This window comes from Hyperolius riggenbachi, chromosome 2 (assembly GCF_040937935.1).
Source record: "Hyperolius riggenbachi isolate aHypRig1 chromosome 2, aHypRig1.pri, whole genome shotgun sequence".
Taxonomy (NCBI): Eukaryota; Metazoa; Chordata; class Amphibia; order Anura; family Hyperoliidae; genus Hyperolius; species Hyperolius riggenbachi.
Genome location: NC_090647.1, coordinates 147,670,504 through 147,688,156, shown reverse-complemented (window position 1 = coordinate 147,688,156; position 17,653 = coordinate 147,670,504).

Below are 17,653 nucleotides of genomic sequence, written 5' to 3'. Positions count from 1 at the left end.
GTGATAAATGGGTACTTATCCCTTAGCCGGGCACATCCGGCAGGTGGCGCTAATAACTATTCCCCCTCCAGGCCGCCATGGATAGTAGGGAAAGATGTAACTCTGGTGGAGTTTTGTCGCCACCTACAGGATGCGCCCGGCTAACGGATAAGTACCGATAAATGTTTGATAAAAGTATGGTAAAACAGGTGATAAAACAGTCAGTAATATGTACGGAAATAAAGCTTTTTTGACCACTGTAGGGCAGCCCATATGCTTGCCACCCATTACACAGAGACCACCCAGGAAAGCCTGTCACATTTAAAGTGGGGCCTCAACTCTTGCACAGGACAGAGAGAAAACATATATAAATACACCCTGTATGTATATAATTTAGCCTGTCTAATTCCCCCTCATCTGTGAATAATCACAACTGTAATTTGAGCTCTCAGCTGTGCCAGCTGGCTGCCTCAGTAGAGCAGCTAATGTGTAAACACAGGATGTTAACCCTATGTCTGCTTCCATAAAAGCAGGAAGTACACACACTGGAGATTTGTTGTTGGATTTGTATCAGCTGTAACAAAAAATGTTTGGTACTTATCCGTTAGCCGGGCGCATCCTCTAGGTGGCAACAAAACTCCACCAGAGTTACATCTTTCCCTACTATCCATGTCGGCCTGGAGGGGGAATAGTAATTAGCGCCACCTAGAGGATGCGCTCGGCTAACGGATAAGTACCAAATGTTTTTCTTTAAAGGTTATTATGCTGTTGCTTATCTTTTAGAGCAGAGAGGAATTTCCTTTTCTATTGGGCTCTATTCACTTTGGCCTAAATTCATAAAGCATTCCCGCATGCGGAAATGCTGAAAACCGCTTACTTTACCGATCACTTAGCAAAATGCGTATTCATAAAGGCTGTATGAAAAGCTGACATTCCCGAGCAGAGCGATAAATCACCGCCTTGTGCGGTGATTATCTTAACAAATGTAACAAAATGTCCATTCATAAAGATTAGAGCAAGCAGTATCCGGACGGGAAATACCGCTTGCTCGGATGTAGCGATAAGCATGCGGATTACATGTAACTGAATGGGACAGACCTCCCAAGCAGCAGCAGAAAGAGCAGCGCACGGAGGGATTCTGCCAGCTTCTGTGTTTCCGCCAGCCTACTGCGGGAAATCTCCACACTGCTATCGCAGCTTGGCAACATTTTCATGAATCCAGAAGTCTGAAATACCGAAACCGGTGTTTTCCCACACGGATTTACTTTCCCGACCACACTTTTATGAATCAAGGCCAATGAGTTACTGCATGAGGTAATTTAGGTAGGATAAATACTGACCAAAATTTCTCCATTTTGAAATTCACAATTTTTTTCTCCCTAAATTACCTCATGCGGTAAGGGCTGGAACCCACAGGAGCGCTTTTGGCAGCGTTTTGGCAGCACTGCGATACGCTAGCAGTTTGCCAAAACGCTGGGCTAATGTTAATGGATGGGGCAACTTCCACAGGAGCGTTTGCGTTTCTCAGAAACGCAAACGCAGGACATGCAGCATTTTGGAAACGCGTTAGCGCTTCAATGCAAAGTATTGAAACGCTAGCAGAAACGCTCAGCAAAACCTAAACTGAGCGGTTCTGCTAGCGTTTTGCGGTTCAGCACACTGTAACAAAATTAAAAATTATTCACAGGACCAATCAGGATAAAAACGCGAAACGCAAAACGCTACACAACCGCTGAGGAAAAAAATACACTGTTGCAAAACGCGACCGAAAACTCGCATGAATCAGCTTGCAAACCGCTCAGGCAAAACGCTAGCGGTTGCGTTTAGCGTTTGCGGTTTGCAGTGGGTTCCAGGCCTAAAAGTGTGGTAATTACCTCAAAATTTATCTCCAATTTGAGATTCTCAATTGAATAGTTGGTGTTAATTAAGGATTTTTTTTTTATAACCTACAAATGGTAGGTGATAATTTTTACTTCTCTGTTGTTGGCCTTCAGGATGGAGCCTTTTGAGCTTTGTTTGCTTGAATTTATGTCAATTTTACACAGAAGACAGAGAAGACAGACCTCGTACAGCCTTTTAGATTATTTAATAGATGCCGAGGAGGAAATTCCTCTCTGCTCTAAAAGATGAGCAACAGCATAATAACCTTTAAAGAAAAACTTGTTACAGCTGATACAAATCCAGCAAAACATCTCCAGTGTATGTACTTACTGCTTTCATGGAAGCAGAAATAGGGTTAACATCCTGTGTTTACACATTAGCCGCTCTGCTGAGGCAGCCAGCTGGCACAGCTGAAAGCTAAAATTACAGTTGTAATTATTCACAGAGGAGGGGAAATTAGACATTTCTATATGTTTTCCTTCTGTTCTGCACAAGAGTTGAGGTCCCACTTCAGGGCTGCTTTCACAGTGGGACGTTAAAGTCCCACGTTACAGCAGCCTGTAACAGCCCAACCTACATTAATGAAAAATCAATGTGCTGTTCAGAGTGGCCACTTTGCGTTACATTGTAACGCTACACGTTGAATGAAAGTGCAGCATGCTGTGCGTTATACTGGGCTTTAGCTGGGTTAGACTGCTTGCACATGCTCAGTGACTAGCCACATGGCTAATTAATATTCACTGCACTGTGGTGAAGTAACCTAGACTCGTAGTGTTGTCTGGATCATGAATGAATCGTTCATTTGATCTGGATCTTTTTTGTGAATCGAATCATCCAGATCATCACAATTAATGATTTGGTTCACAGTGGATGTCTGTCTGGAAGACACAAGAACATACAGAATGTACAGTGCAGGGAAAGTCGTGTCCTGCTAGTCATTTCACCCCCAGTCTGATTCCCTAGTAAAATGATTCAAATGATTCGGTTCAAAGATCTGAATCTTTTCAATGATCCAATTCGAATCATCTGAATCCTTGAAAAGATCTGGACTTCCCATCACTATCCTGAAGCGGCTGTTCTATCAGTATAGATAGAACGAAAACAGCACACCAAGAGCTGCATAACGCGGCTCAATCTGACGTCCAACTTAAACAGCACCATGCGTTGCGTTAGGGGCACGCTATGCTACCTTAACGTCCCCTAAAACGCAACGTCTTGGTGTGAAAGAGGCCTAAATGTGACAGGCTTTCCTGGGTCGTCTCTGTGTAATGGGTGGCAAGCATATGGGCTACCCAACACTGGTCAAAAAGGCTTTATTTCCGTACATATTACTGACTGTTTTATAACCTGTTTTACCGCACTTTTATCAAACATTTATCACACCTGGTACATTTTTAGTGAATGCTCAAAAAAAAAAATCTGTAATTATCACTGGTGGTAATTTTTTTTACCCAAAAAAGTTACCGCACATGTTATTGTGAATAGAGCCCAATGTATCTTTTTTTCTTCTGCAGGGAAGATTTTCCAGAGCAGGCTAGTGAACTTTTGAACCCATTTACAATGCTGAATAGTGTCTAAACTGCAAATATTAGAGAATGATGCAATGTTATAAAAAAACACTATATAACTGAAAATAAAAATAGAATATTTTCTTTGCTACTACAATTCTAGTAATCATCCATATTACACAACCAATTCATGTTATCATCATTTTTTTTGCCCACTTCAGTGTCTCTTTAAAGCCTAGTACACACTTTACATTAGGATTGGCCAATCACTGACCAATTTTACCACCTCCATGTAGTATGAGGCTAAGTTCACAGTGGGACGTTAAAGTTGCACGTTAAACCAGCATTTAACGCAGAATAACTCACTGCAATGAAAAATCAGTGCCCTGTTCACAGTGCACACGTTGTGTCGGTGTCTAACGCTGCACGTTAAGTAAAAGTACTGCATGCTGTGCGTTATACACGTTATTAGCTGCGTTGGACTGTTTGGACATGCTCATTAATGACTTGGAAACATACTTTTCATTGCCTGTATTTTTTTACTGTATCTGCTGTATGCGACGGTAACGCTACGTTGCCACTTTTTAGGTGCGTTGCGTTGTAAGCTTGCGGTGTGACTTTAACGTTGCATCAAAACGCAACGTCCCACTGTGAATCTAGCCTGAGTGTCAACAGATATTAAATACTATGAGCAGATTGGGCTCTATTCACAATGGGCAGTTCTGTAAAATATTTTTGGTAGGTAAAAGACCTCATTCGGTATTTAAAAAAAAATTCTCTCCAAATTCACTAAAGATTTCCTGAATGAGGCAGAAGTTCGGTAATTGATCGAACAAACATGCCTCAATTCACTAAGCCCTGCTTGGTAAGTGTCACTTACCAGCTTGTAGCAGGGCAATGGGCAGGCAGGGAGCTGAGTGTATGACACAGAAGTTTTCTGTCCTGTGCTTCCTATCATCCCTTTAGATGTGTTGCAGCCACCAGGGGGAGCTCTTCTGAATGCTAGAATACAGATTTACACATCTAATGGAATGCAGGAAAGCTGTCAGAATTGTCAGCTTCCTCTACTTTGATACAGTAACGCCTCCTTTCCATGAACAGTTGAGCTGTTTGCTCAGCAAGCAGTTACCATGCAGCAACAAGCAGTTACTAGGCAGCAGTGAGCAGTTGAGAGCGTTTGAGAGGCCTATCAACGGTCCGTGAAAAGGAGGCCTTAGGCCTCTTGCACACTGCAAGCGATTCAGATTCTGCTTTTTAATCATTTTTTACATCAGATTCCGATTCCGATTTGCAGTGTGCAGGGAGCAAACTGCAAATCGTAATCGGATGTAAAAACTGATTAAAAAGCGGAATCTGAATCTGAATCGCTTGCAGTGTGCAAGAGGCCTAACACACCAACTCGATACCCCATCACATCAAATCACATTGGGCTCTAATCATAAAACATTTGTGGTAAAAAAAAATCTTGGAGGGAAAACACTGCATCGGTATTTTAGACTTTTGTGTGCTAATTCATAAAAAGTTTACACTTGCGATAATAGGTCAGGGAATTCCTGCACTAAACTGGCTGTGCTGGCTGAATTGTTACATTTGCTGGCTGAGTTGATACTTTTTCTCTGTGCAGACTATAAAGGAGGCAACCCCAGCATCCCTTTACATGTGCATTCTTTTTAAAGGGGAACAGAAGAGGTATATGGAGGCTGCCATGTTTATTTCCTTTTAAGCAATACCAGTTGCCTGGCAGCCCTGCTGATCCTCTGCCTCTAATATTATTAGCCATAGCCCCTGAACAAGCATGCAGCAGATCAGGTGTTTCAGACTTTAAAGTCAGATCTGACAAGACTAGCTGCATGCTTGTTTCTGGTGTTATTCAAATACTACTGCAGAGAAATAGACCAGCAGGGCTGCCAGGCAACTGGTATTGATTAAAAGGAAATAAATATGGCAGCCTCCGTAAACCTCTTACTTCAGTTCCCCTTTAAAACTGCCTCTGTTTGCCCTGAATGTTCTCTGAATCTGTATATTAGTCTTTCTAAACAATCTATTTAATTGCCACAGCTTTGAAGAAGTTCCAGAAATGTTCCACATGCAGGCTTTCTGATGTGAAATTTATCTGAAAACAGGTACCCAAAGGGTTTAAAAAAACCCCCACAGCCTTGGTATTCTGGGATGCAGTTTTTGTTCCTCTCTCACTGCAGCTGCCTGGGAGGTCTGTCTCTCCATTAGCTTTGCTGTTATCGCTGGCTTATCACCTTATCTAAACAGCCAGGCTTCTCCGCTCACATTCCACCCGCTCTAATCTTTATGAATTAACCTTCAGTGATATGTGTTGTGATAATCTCCGCACAAGGCGGTAATTTCCCGCACTGCTCAGGAATGTCAGATTTTCATGTGGAAACAGCTTTTGTGAATGAACACTTTGCTAAATGGTTGGTAAAATCAGCAGTTTCCAGCGGTAAACATGCAGGAATGCTTTATGAATAGAGGCCATTGAGTAGCAGGCTGTGTGGCTTTCCCCATTGGCTGCCTGGCTCTCCACAAAGGCTGTCTCAAATCCACCGCACAGAGACAACATGGGTAGAGCAAGTTATCGGCTGCTGTGAGCTGGAGAAAAATACTGAACACGTTTTGCCAGTAAATGCAAAAAGTGAATTTACATTTCCTGAGCTAATTGCAGCGCAGGTCGGTAATTTATCTCACTAGTCGGTGTGAGAAAACGTGGAAAAGCCGCCGCGTGTAGTCAGAACAAGGCGGCTGATTCCGCATCTAACGCGGCGGTTTGCAGGCGTAGGCCTACATCCACTAGTATGGCTGAACGCGGAGAAACCGCCACATGCTCTGATAGTGGTGTGGCCGGTTCCGCGTCCAGCGCGGCAGGTGCTTTACAACACATGTCTGGTGTGGCTGGGACTGATAGTCCACACAGGTTCAGAAGGACGCGCGCGCTGAGAGGCAGAACTTTTATGATAGCCAGAAGGGAGTCAGCTGACGATTCAACCAGTTCCCATTGGTCCAGCACTTAGGGGAGGCGCTGGAGAGCGCTTTACTATATATACTTCAGACTAGTTCCAGGGTGTTGATGATCACGGACCTCACACCTAAGCCTAGGGACTTGTATTACCATTCTGTTATACTTTAGACTAGTTCCAGGGTGTTGATGATCAAGGACCTCACACCCAAGTCTAGGAATCTGTATTACCATTCTGTTATACTTTAGACTAGTTCCAGGGTGTTGATGATCAAGGACCTCACACCCAAGTCTAGGAATCTGTATTACCATTCTGTTATACTTCAGACTAGTTCCAGGGTGTTGATGATCACGGAGCTCACACCCAAGACTAGGCATTGTTTATTATCTGTTATGACTTTCTGCTTTCCTGACCACTCTTCTGATTACTGATTCGGTACCTCGCCATTTCTGATACTCTGTTGCCATAGGATGCGTGCCTTAGGATTACCAAATCAGTCTCCTGTCTTTGTACTTTGTCTGTCCGTGTGTTGCTGACCTAGCTTGCCCGACCTCGAGAACTATCTTCTCAGTTAAGAGATAGTTCACAGATCAGTCAGTGACATTGGCGTCAATTCACCAGAGGTTACCAACCTATTTATCTCTTGGGAGGTAATTTACCTCCTGTGATATCTCCAAATAGCAATTCTCCAGAAGTATAGGGGAAAATATCGACAGAGAGAAATGCAAGAGATAAATGTGAGACAAGTATGAGATAAATAAGTGATAGTTAGTAGTTAGTTTTTCTCCAAATCACAATTCACCAGGGAAGAAAGGGGGTGTGGCCATTCGTTATTTTTTCATCTCTTTATCCCCTGAATGAACCTGGAGATATCGTGGTTTTCACACAGCAGCTTCTGCTGTGGAAGATGGAGCCTTTTGATCTTACTCTGTTAGGCCTGGTGCACACCAAAAACCACTAGCAGATCCGCAAAATGCTAGCAGATTTTGAAACGCTTTTTCTTATTTTTCTGTAGCGTTTCAGCTAGCATTTTGCGGTTTTGTGAAGCGTTTTTGATGTAGTAGATTTCATGTATTGTTACAGTAAAGCTGTTACTGAACAGCTACTGTAACAAAAAACGCCTGGGAATCTGCTCTGAAGTGCCGTTTTTCAGAGCGGTTTGTGTTTTTCCTATACTTAACATTGAGGCAGAAACGCCTCCGAAATCCAAAATCTGCAGCAGCCAGGGGGTATGCGTTTCTGCAAAACGCCTCCCGCTCTGGTGTGCACCAGCCCATTGAAATACATTACCCAAGCGTATCCGCAGCCGCAAGCGGATCGCAAAACGCAGCCGAACCGCTCTGGTGTGCACTAGGCCTTAGAGCTTGCTTCTATTATGAAGAGACGAAGGCGCAGGAGGAGGGTCTGTTTAATCGCCCCTCGTATTTTTCGTGAGAGAACAGTTCTTGATAATTTAACTGAGACAGAGGTGGTGAAGAAGTTCAGACTCACTCGTGATATGATTTATGATATGATCCGGCAGTAAAAGGCGGGAATACTCTGGTCACGTAGTGGTAAAACTCCGCCTCCTACCCACAATGCTTCACTTTCAAGCTTACAGAGAGGAAAAGTATCCCATGTAAATCATTAATACCGATTACCTAACTCTCTGCTTTCTCACACTTTCCTCATGCATATCTCTCCATTATCCCCTGCTATCGAACATTTTTCTCTCTGTCCTCTCACACTGGTGAATTGACTCCAGAGTGTTAAAATACCTCATGAGATAAACTACCTACCTTTTTTCTCTTAGTAAATCATCTCTGGTGAATTGACGCCATTCTGTCTTTGGTGTCACTCACGCTCTGGTCCTTCCTACCCCTAGCCTGGCTCCTCCCTTCGGTAGAGTCCCAGGTTACTGGAAGGTACTTGTTCTCCAGGACAGTATTGCCTACTGCCCTGATACCTGTTCCCCAGGTATTCTCCTCAAAGTATTACTGTTGCACCAAACACTCATATTACTCAGGTATCCAGAGGTTAGTCATATTTGATTATTGGCGATACTGCAGATCCCCAATAATCTGGTATATCTGTATTCTTGGGGATACTGCAGATCACCAAGAATCAGATTCTCTCTGTGTTACACCGATCGTTAAAGTCGGGAACTCTTATTTTCTGGGGGGAGATAGGTTTAGTGAATTGTAAGGCCTCTTTTCCACGGATAGTTGAACTGTGTGCTCAGCAAGCAGTTACCAGACAACAGCAAGCAGTTGTGAGAGTTTGAGAGACATTTCACTGCCTATCAACAGTCTGTGGAAAAGCGGCCTTAACCATCTGAATCTAATTGTAACCATCTGAATTTAATTAGTTATGTGCAATGTTCCAGATTAGGCTGGTCATTGTAGAGAAAAGTGTCACATCTCATCTTGGGTGAAAACCTTGTGTATTTTTACCTGGAGATAATCAGATGCTGTAGGTGATTTATTACTGCTTTTCTGTTGGTTAAGGTGGAACTATAAAAGCAACAACACAAACAAACTAAACATCAACTGTACTTATTTTGGCAGTATTTGTCAGCAGTAACCAACAACTAGCTTTGCAGGGCTACAGCAAAGTTATAAAATCAGACATGTTGGCCTGATTCTCTAAATATCAACACGTGTAGAGTGAGCATATACCAAAACAATATTTTTGTAGGTACTTATCTGTTAGCCGGGCGCATCTGGCAGGTGGAGCTGTTGTTGTTAATTCCAACCATTGTTACAGTCACGCAACAAAACTGTGAATGTAAACGCTGCAGGTGGCGCTAATTGCATTCCTTGTTAAGGTGACAATATGTATATTAAAGAAGAGAGTTAATTAAATGACAAACAAGCCGGCGGCAATGTAACAGTTCAAGCCGCTGGCTTGCTTCCTGTCTTGCTCTCCTCCCCCCTTGTCCTCTCTCGTATAGAGCCCTGGGGAGGGGACTCGTGTACCCCCCCCCCCCCCGAGTCGTTCGTTGTGGCAGGGAATCCTGCTTGTTTTATTGTGACGAATGACTCTGGGGGGACACGAGTCCCCTCCCCAGGGCTCTATACGAGAGAGGGCAAGGGGGGAGGAGAGCAAGACACGAAGCAAGCCGGCGGCTTGATCTGTTACATTGCCACTGGCAAATTTGTCATTTAACTCTCTTCTTTAATATACATATTGTCACCTTAACAAAGAATGCAGTGACTCTGCCTAGGGTGCTCCTAGCCTCAATGGCCTCTATTCATAAAGCATTCCCACATGTGGTAATGCTCATAACAGCTGACTTTACTGACCATTTAGCAAAGTGTCTATTCATAAAAGCTGTTTCCGCATAAAAAGCTACAATTCCTGAGCAGTGCGGGAAATTACCGCCTTGTGCGGTGATTATCACAACACATGTCACTGAAGGTTAATTCATCAAGATTAGAGCAGACAGAATGGGAACTGGGAATGGAGAACACTGACTGTTTAGAAAAGGAGATAAGCCAGCGATAACAATAATGGCAGTATTTGTATAGCGCCTTTCTCCTGTCGGACTCAAAGCGCTTGCGAGGCAGCCACTAGAGCACACTCAGTAGGCAGTAGCAGTGTTAGGGAGTCTTGCCCAATGAACTCCTTACTGAATTACTGGCTTACTGAACAGGCAGCGCTAAGATTCAAACCCTGGTCTCCCATGTCAGAGGCAGAGCCGTTAACCAGTACACCATCCAGCCACTACCAAACAAAATAACAGCCAAGCTAATGTGGACAGACCTCCCAGGCAGCTGCAGTGAGAGCAGAACGAAAACTGCATCCTGAAATACCAAGGCTGTGTTTTTTAACCCCTTGGGTACCTATTTTCATTAGACAGATTCAGGGCAAGGAGAGGCAATTAAAAAAAATGCACATCTAAAGGGATGCTGGGGCTGCCTCCTTTATACTAACTGTCTCTGCACAGAGAAAATGTATCAACTCAGCAATTACCGCTAGTTTAGTGCGGGAATTCCCCGACCCATTATCGCAAGTGTAAAGTTTTTTATGAATTAGCACACAAAAGTCTAAAACACTGATGCAGTATTTTCCCTGCAAATGTTTTATGAATAGAGCTCAATGTGATGTAATGAGAAATACACAAAAAAAAAAATGCTTACTCTTGTTTCTAAGCACATCCAGTGCCCTCTGCATCATGTGTCTCCTCTCGCAATGTAATGCTGGGGAGGCATACTACTGAGTCAGGCCCGGTGCACACCAAAAACCGCTAGCAGATCCGCAAAATGCTAGCAGATTTTGAAACGCTTTTTCTTCTTTTTCTGTAGCGTTTCAGCTAGCGTTTTGCGGTTTTGTCTAGCGGTTTTGGTGTAGTAGATTTCGGTACTTATCCGTTAGCCGGGCACATCCGGCAGGTGGCGACAAAACTCCACCAGAGTTACATCTTTCCCTACTATCCATGTCGGCCTGGAGGGGGAATAGTAATTAGCGCCACCTGCCGGATGCGCCCGGCTAACGGATAAGTACCTAGATTTCCTGTATTGTTACAGTAAAGCTGTTACTGAACAGCTACTGTAACAAAAACGCCTGGCAAACCGCTCTGAAGTGCCGTTTTTCAGAGCGGTTTGCGTTTTTCCTATACTTAACATTGAGGCAGAAACGCATCCACAATCCAAAAAATGCCTCACCCAGGCATTTTTCGTTTCTGCAAAATGCCTCCCGCTCTGGTGTGCACCACCCCATTGAGATACATTGACCAAGCAGATCCGCAGCCGATCTGAAAACGCCCAAAAAGCCGCTCGGTGTGCACCAGCCCTGAGTGTGTGTGCTCCAGACGCCTCAATTCACTAAACAGTTTAGACTAGTTTACAGATGGTTTTTAGTCTACTGATGGTTTGGTCAGTTGCATCAAAGGGGAATACACTATTACCAAATGTTTTAGACCTGTTTTTAGACCTGGTTTTAACCATTTGGTAATTAGGTGGGTAAAGGTGCATACACACATCAGACTATAGTCTTTGGAAAATGAAAGATCACAGACCAATCTTACCACCCTTCATGTAGTATGAGAGCCATACTCTACACAGTCTTTTCTATGGAGCTGAACTCCACATCAGAAAAAAATCTTTGCGAGATGCTGCACACACAGATGCTGTACAGACACAAAAGATCAGTATCTGCAAAAGATCTGTTCCTGCCAAAAATCCATTCCTGCAAATTGCAATGAAAGTCTATGAGATCTGCAGATTATCATACACACATTATTTAACTGACATTCATCTGCAGATCAAGCAGTCATCTGCAGATCTGGAAATCCACCCTGGTGGCTCTGATCTGCAGATGAATGTCAGTTAAATCATGTGTGTATGATGATCTGCAGATCTCATAGACTATCATTGCAATTTGCAGGAATGGATTTTTGGCAGGAACAGATCTTTTGCAGATACTGATCTTTTGTGTCTGTACAGCATCTGTGTGTGCAGCATCTTGCAAAGATTTTTTTCTGATGTGGAGTTCAGCTCCATAGAAAAGACTGTGTAGAGTATGGCTCTCATACTACATGAAGGGTGGTAAGACTGGTCTGTGATCTTTCATTTTCCAAAGACTATAGTCTGATGTGTGTATGCACCTTAAAGCAAGGGAAATGATCAAAAGATGCAATTCACAAACAAGTATCTATGACTGACATCCTCCTTTGACGAGCTCTCCTCTGCATACAATTAAACTCCCAGGCCCGGATTTCTGCAAAGGCCACAGAGGCCACGGCCTAGGGCGATAAAATCAGATAAGATCAGAAGGGCGGCATGACTTGGAGAGAGAAGAAGTCATATGTCAAAGTAAATCATCTCCTCTGTTCCCGCAGCGCAGCCAGCCAGCGCCCTGCTCTGCACTAATAGAGGAATTCCAGAGTTCCCCAATCCCTGCACCTCTCACTTCCTGATGTGTTATAACAATCAGGATCAATCATAACTGTCACCTGATGATCCAATTATTTATATGGATCGACATACAGTACAAGTGGATGTGAGAAATACCAGGGATTTACATTACAAAGAAGATAAAACTAAGTTCCGCTGAGTTCTAATGCAGGCATTCACAAACATTTCTGCTAGTTTCTTCGCCTTCTCTTTTAGAGCTGTGACACTGTCTGACCCCAGCAGTTGTAAATTACACTTTCTTATCTAGGCCTAATTTATTGCTTTTTTTTTCTTCCTAGCCAGTGATCTCGTCTCTGCTTAAGTTAACTCTTTCCTGACTCATTTTCTGTCCTTCATCTCCGACCATCTATGAGAACTGCTGCAGCCTGGAATAAAAATGCTGTATGCTTCCCTTTCATTGCTACACTGTCACTGTCGCCTGAGCTGTTACTACCTCTATGCTAGTGTGTATGAATTGGCATCCTTCTGCTTTCCTGTAGCAGTAGAACATTGTACCATCTTAGCCATCAGCAAAAGCAGAGAGTTTTGAATCAGGGTGATACCATTTATTGGCTTAAAAGAAAAAGAGTAATCTTTCTGCTAATAAGCCTTCTTCAGACTTTGTTCCTGTATACTGTCTATATGTTAAAGCACACCGCCATATGTACATTCAGCATTCAAAAGAGATACGTAGATTTTTCAGCAAATATAAATAAATGTCATTCAGATGCTTTAAAGTGGAGCTGAACTCTTGCACAGGACAGAAGGAAACCATGCAGAGACATGCACCATGTATGTATTTAGAGAGCCTTTGGAATTCTTCCACATCTGTGTCTAATCACAAATTTGATATCTTCCCTGTGTCACCTGACTGCCACAGCATATAAGCTTATTTTAAAGCACAAGATGTTAATATATTTGCTTCCATGAAAGTAGGAATTAGACACACTGTCTATTTATTGCAGGATTTGTATCAGCTGTAACAAAGAAATGTTTTTTCTTTAAAGGTTATGTTGTTGAGTATCTTTTAGAGCAGAGAGGAAGTTCTGAGTTCAGGTCCACACTAATTACAACCAACCATCCAAAGTGGGTCTTGACAGGATGTTTGCTACTTACCTGTTCTCTGTTTTGTTTGGGCTTTTCTCCATTGCACTGCCCTGCCACCTGTGTGTGCACAGCCAGTCGCACAGAGGACAAAGAAGCAGCGCATGCTATGGCCACTTGCGCTCCCTGTAATTTCTCGCTCCTGCCCAGATGTGCACAGCAACCGAGGCCAGTATAGTGTTATGCATTCTTGACAAGTACCGATCATACATCACCGTAATTTCTCAAGTATGCATGCCCAGAACACTATCGGCTGCTGTGCACATTCGAGCAGGAGCGCAAATTTCCATCGTGAGAGGACAGAGCATCCACTGATTCTTTGTTCAATTAAGGGGCACAGCAGCACAACTGAAATGAGCCCATTCAAACCAGTGATCGCTAGTCAGATAGTTGGACAGAATGTTTGGTACTTATCCGTTAGCCGGGCGCATCCGGCAGGTGGCGCTGTTGTAGCGAATTTCATTCATGCTTAGTTAACGTAGTGCTGTGTGAATGGAAGCGCCGCAGGTGGCGCTAATTACATTGATACGGCACATAACAATAACAGTGTTAATGGGAACTAATATGTATTTCAAGTGGCCGGAACTGTTACTTAATGCAATTAAAATGAAGGCGGCGGCAATGTAACAGATGAAGCCGCCGCCTTCGTCTGTTCTTCGTCTTCTTCTCCCCCTTTGCCCTCCTCTGGCTTTTATACAATGCTGGCAGCTGGGGGGGACATGCGTCTCCCCCCAGAGTCGTTCGTCGCAAGAAAACAAACAGGATTCCCTTCCGCGACGAACGACTCTGGGGGGAGACGCATGTCCCCGCAGGCTGCCAGCATTGTATAGAAGCCAGAGGAGGGCAAAGTGGGAGAAGAAGACGAAGAACAGACGAAGGCGGCGGCTTCATCTGTTAAATTGCCGCCGCCTTCATTTTAATTGCATTAAGTAACAGTTCCGGCCACTTGAAATACATATTAGTTCCCATTAACACTGTTATTGTTATGTGCCGTATCAATGTAATTAGCGCCACCTGCGGCGCTTCCATTCACACAGCACTACGTTAACTAAGCATGAATGAAATTCGCTACAACAGCGCCACCTGCCGGATGCGCCCGGCTAACGGATAAGTACCGAATGTTTTTTGGTGGTGGTGGTGGTGGTGGGGGGGGTGGGGGGGGGTGGGGGGGGGTGGGCGCTTGGTGACAGCAGGCCTAGGGCACTGGTAAGTACAAATCCGGCCCTGTAAACTGCATAATAAATTCAAAAGGTTCCATCCTCACATCTAAAATACCTCACAGAATTACTTTACCTACAGAAATCAGCTGATCTAATCTCTGTCTAAAAAAGTGGGCATGGTTATTCCTTGTTTGCCTTTGTGAATTGTGTAATTACTTAATGTTAAACCAGGCCTAAAAACAGGTCTAAAACATTACACCAAACCATCAGTAGACTAAAAACCATCTGTAGACTAGTCTAAACTGCTTAGTGAATTGAGGCCATATGTAGCTGGGAAATGGAAGAGGCTACACAGATGGACACAGGAGTAATGAACAAAGGAACAAGATTGCCCAGGGCAATTGCAGCTCCGGGTCGCTTATCAGGCTAGATACTATGGCTATCATTTATAAAGCATTCCCGCATGCGGAAATGCTGAAAACAGCTGACTTTACCAAGCACTTAGCAAAGTGTTTATTCATAAAGGCTGTTTCCACATGAAAACCTGACATTCCTGAGCAGAGCGATAAATTACCCCCATGTGCGGTGATTATGTTAACAAATGTCACCATAAATCTATTCATAAAGATTAAAGCAAATGGTTTCAGCACAGAGATTACCGCTCCCTTTGAAGTAGTGATAAGCATGTGGTGAACAGCTAAGCTAATTAGACAGACCTCCCAGCAGCAGCTGCAGTGAGAGCAGAGCAAAAAAAAAATCCAGAATACCAAGGCTGTCTTTTTTAACCCCTTGGGTACCTGTTTTCAGATATATTTTACACCAGAAAGCCTGCATGTGTAACATTTTTTTTTTTGAACTTCCTCTAAGTTGTGGCAATTAAATAGATTGTTTAGAAAGACTAATAGACAGATTCAGGCAAGGAGAAGCGGTTTTAAAAAATGCACGTGTAAAGGGATGCTGGGGCTGCCTCTTCTAGTGTAGCGCTGTCTCTGGAGGAGAAAATGTATCAACTCAGCAGCTTCTCATGTTACACAAACATACCGCCAGCCTACCGCCTGCCTAGTCAGGGGAAAATACAGAACTTGTATTGCAACTGTAAACATTTTTATGAATGAGCACACAGAAGTGTAAACTACCGAATGCAGTATTTTCCCGCACAGATTTTTTTTTTTACCGCACTGCTTTTATGAATTATAGCCTGTAATGATTGGTGTCAGCAACCAGAGAGAGAATCTGATTCTTGGCGATCTGCAGTATCCCCAAGAATACAGATATACCTGATTATTGGGGATCTGCAGAATCGTCAATAATCAAATATGTCTAACCTCTAGACACCTGAGTGTGTGAGTGTTTTGGTGCAACAGTAATCTTTGGACCACCGGGGTAGCAGGTGGTCCAATAAGTAGAGAAGACTCTACTGCAGTCAAGGCCACCTGGAGAGGGAGTCCCTGACTGATAAGGAGCAGTGTCCCCTTTGTAGAGCAGGGGACCCCTGCGGGAAGGCTGGACACTCTGAAGGGGGGGTGACAGCCCGAAGGTCAGACAGGCCGGGTCGGTAACAGTGTATCAGATATGCAAGGTACCAAATCAGAGATCAGAAGAATAGTCAGGAACGCTACAGGTCATAACAGATATCAGAACAAGGCCTAGTCTGAGGTGTGAGGTCCGTGATCTCAACACCCTGGAACTATGCTAGAGAATAACACAGATGATATGCAGTTGTAACGATTGTGGGATTCTCTCCGTGATCAGTGCACAAGACGTGCACTGACACTGCGGAAATCCTCCACAAGCGTATAATTTGAGGGAACCCAGCAAAAGGTGCAATACACCTGTAGAGGGAAATTCCTGTCGGCCGGTGGAGCTGTGGAGTGCAGAGGAACAGCTCCTCTGTCCTGCCACACACGCCAGACAGGAATTGCACGAAGGGAAGAAACACAGGGCAAGATAGCCCTGAAAGGGAGAGATCAAAGTGACAGAGGGTATGTGTGTCCACCAATCTAGTCGCCACCCTGCGACGATGAACACACAACCATGAAGAACAGGTGAGAAGGCAATCGCCAGAGATGGCGATTGCTAACAGCGACACAAGACTGAATAAGCACAGATGAGGAATGTATGTATGTCCACCAATCTAGCCGCCACCCTGCGACGGCGGACACACAACAAAGGAAACCGAGTGAGAACGCAATCGTCTGAGAAGCGATTGCGAATGAGATTGAGCAAAGAGACAGATTGTATGTGTGTGCACCAAACTAGTCGCCAACCCGCGACGATGCATACACAACAGCAGATATGAAGTAGGAACGCAGTCGCGGGAGAGGCGATTGCCAGAGGTGACACAAGGCTACAGCAAGGCAGAGCATGAGAGTAGCAAAGGCACAGCAAATCATACAATGAGAAGATAAGGAAAATAACAAAGGCTAACTAAACACGAACACCGCACTCATTCGCAACAGTGCACGCGTTTATGCGTGGTCTCCGCGTGTTAAGCACAACAGAGACAAGCACGCCTAACTAACCACTGACAGACAAACATGTAACAGAGGACGCGAGCGCTTGCTTAACGGTTACCTCACCGAGCCTCCAGCAAGCGTTTGTAGCAGACAAGACAGATACATGAAAACAAGAATAAGTGAAAGACGGATCCACAGCACTAGCGCAAGGCGAGTGCGATCCAGATTAGATGAGATAGCTGGTAGCAACTGCTGCTCCAGCTATACTCCAAGAACACAGGTCAGAACGACTTCCTGTCTACCACCACTGGGACAGAACAATCGCAACAGACAAACAAAACAGATATGCAATTCTAACTGCACTAGGGAACCTGCCGAGTGCAGTCCCAGGAATTACTAGCTAATCTTTAAACAATGAGCAAGGCTGACACTCCAGGAGTGTTTCACAGGACTAACCCTTATGACCAGTGCAGGTCTGTGATATCACATGGTATTTATAGTACAAACCTCCAGAGGATGTGGCTAGGAAATTTGCATGAACAACGTATGCAAATTCCCTAGCAGCAGCAAGCTGCAAAACTGACAAAAGGTCTCTCTTCTAGAGACCTGCAGAATGCAGACCTGAACAGTGGTCAAAAAGCTGCCTGCCTGCGCAGGCAGCTGAGCGGATCATTACAGCAGTATTCCTAGTCTGGGGTGTGAGGGCCGTGATCTCAACAC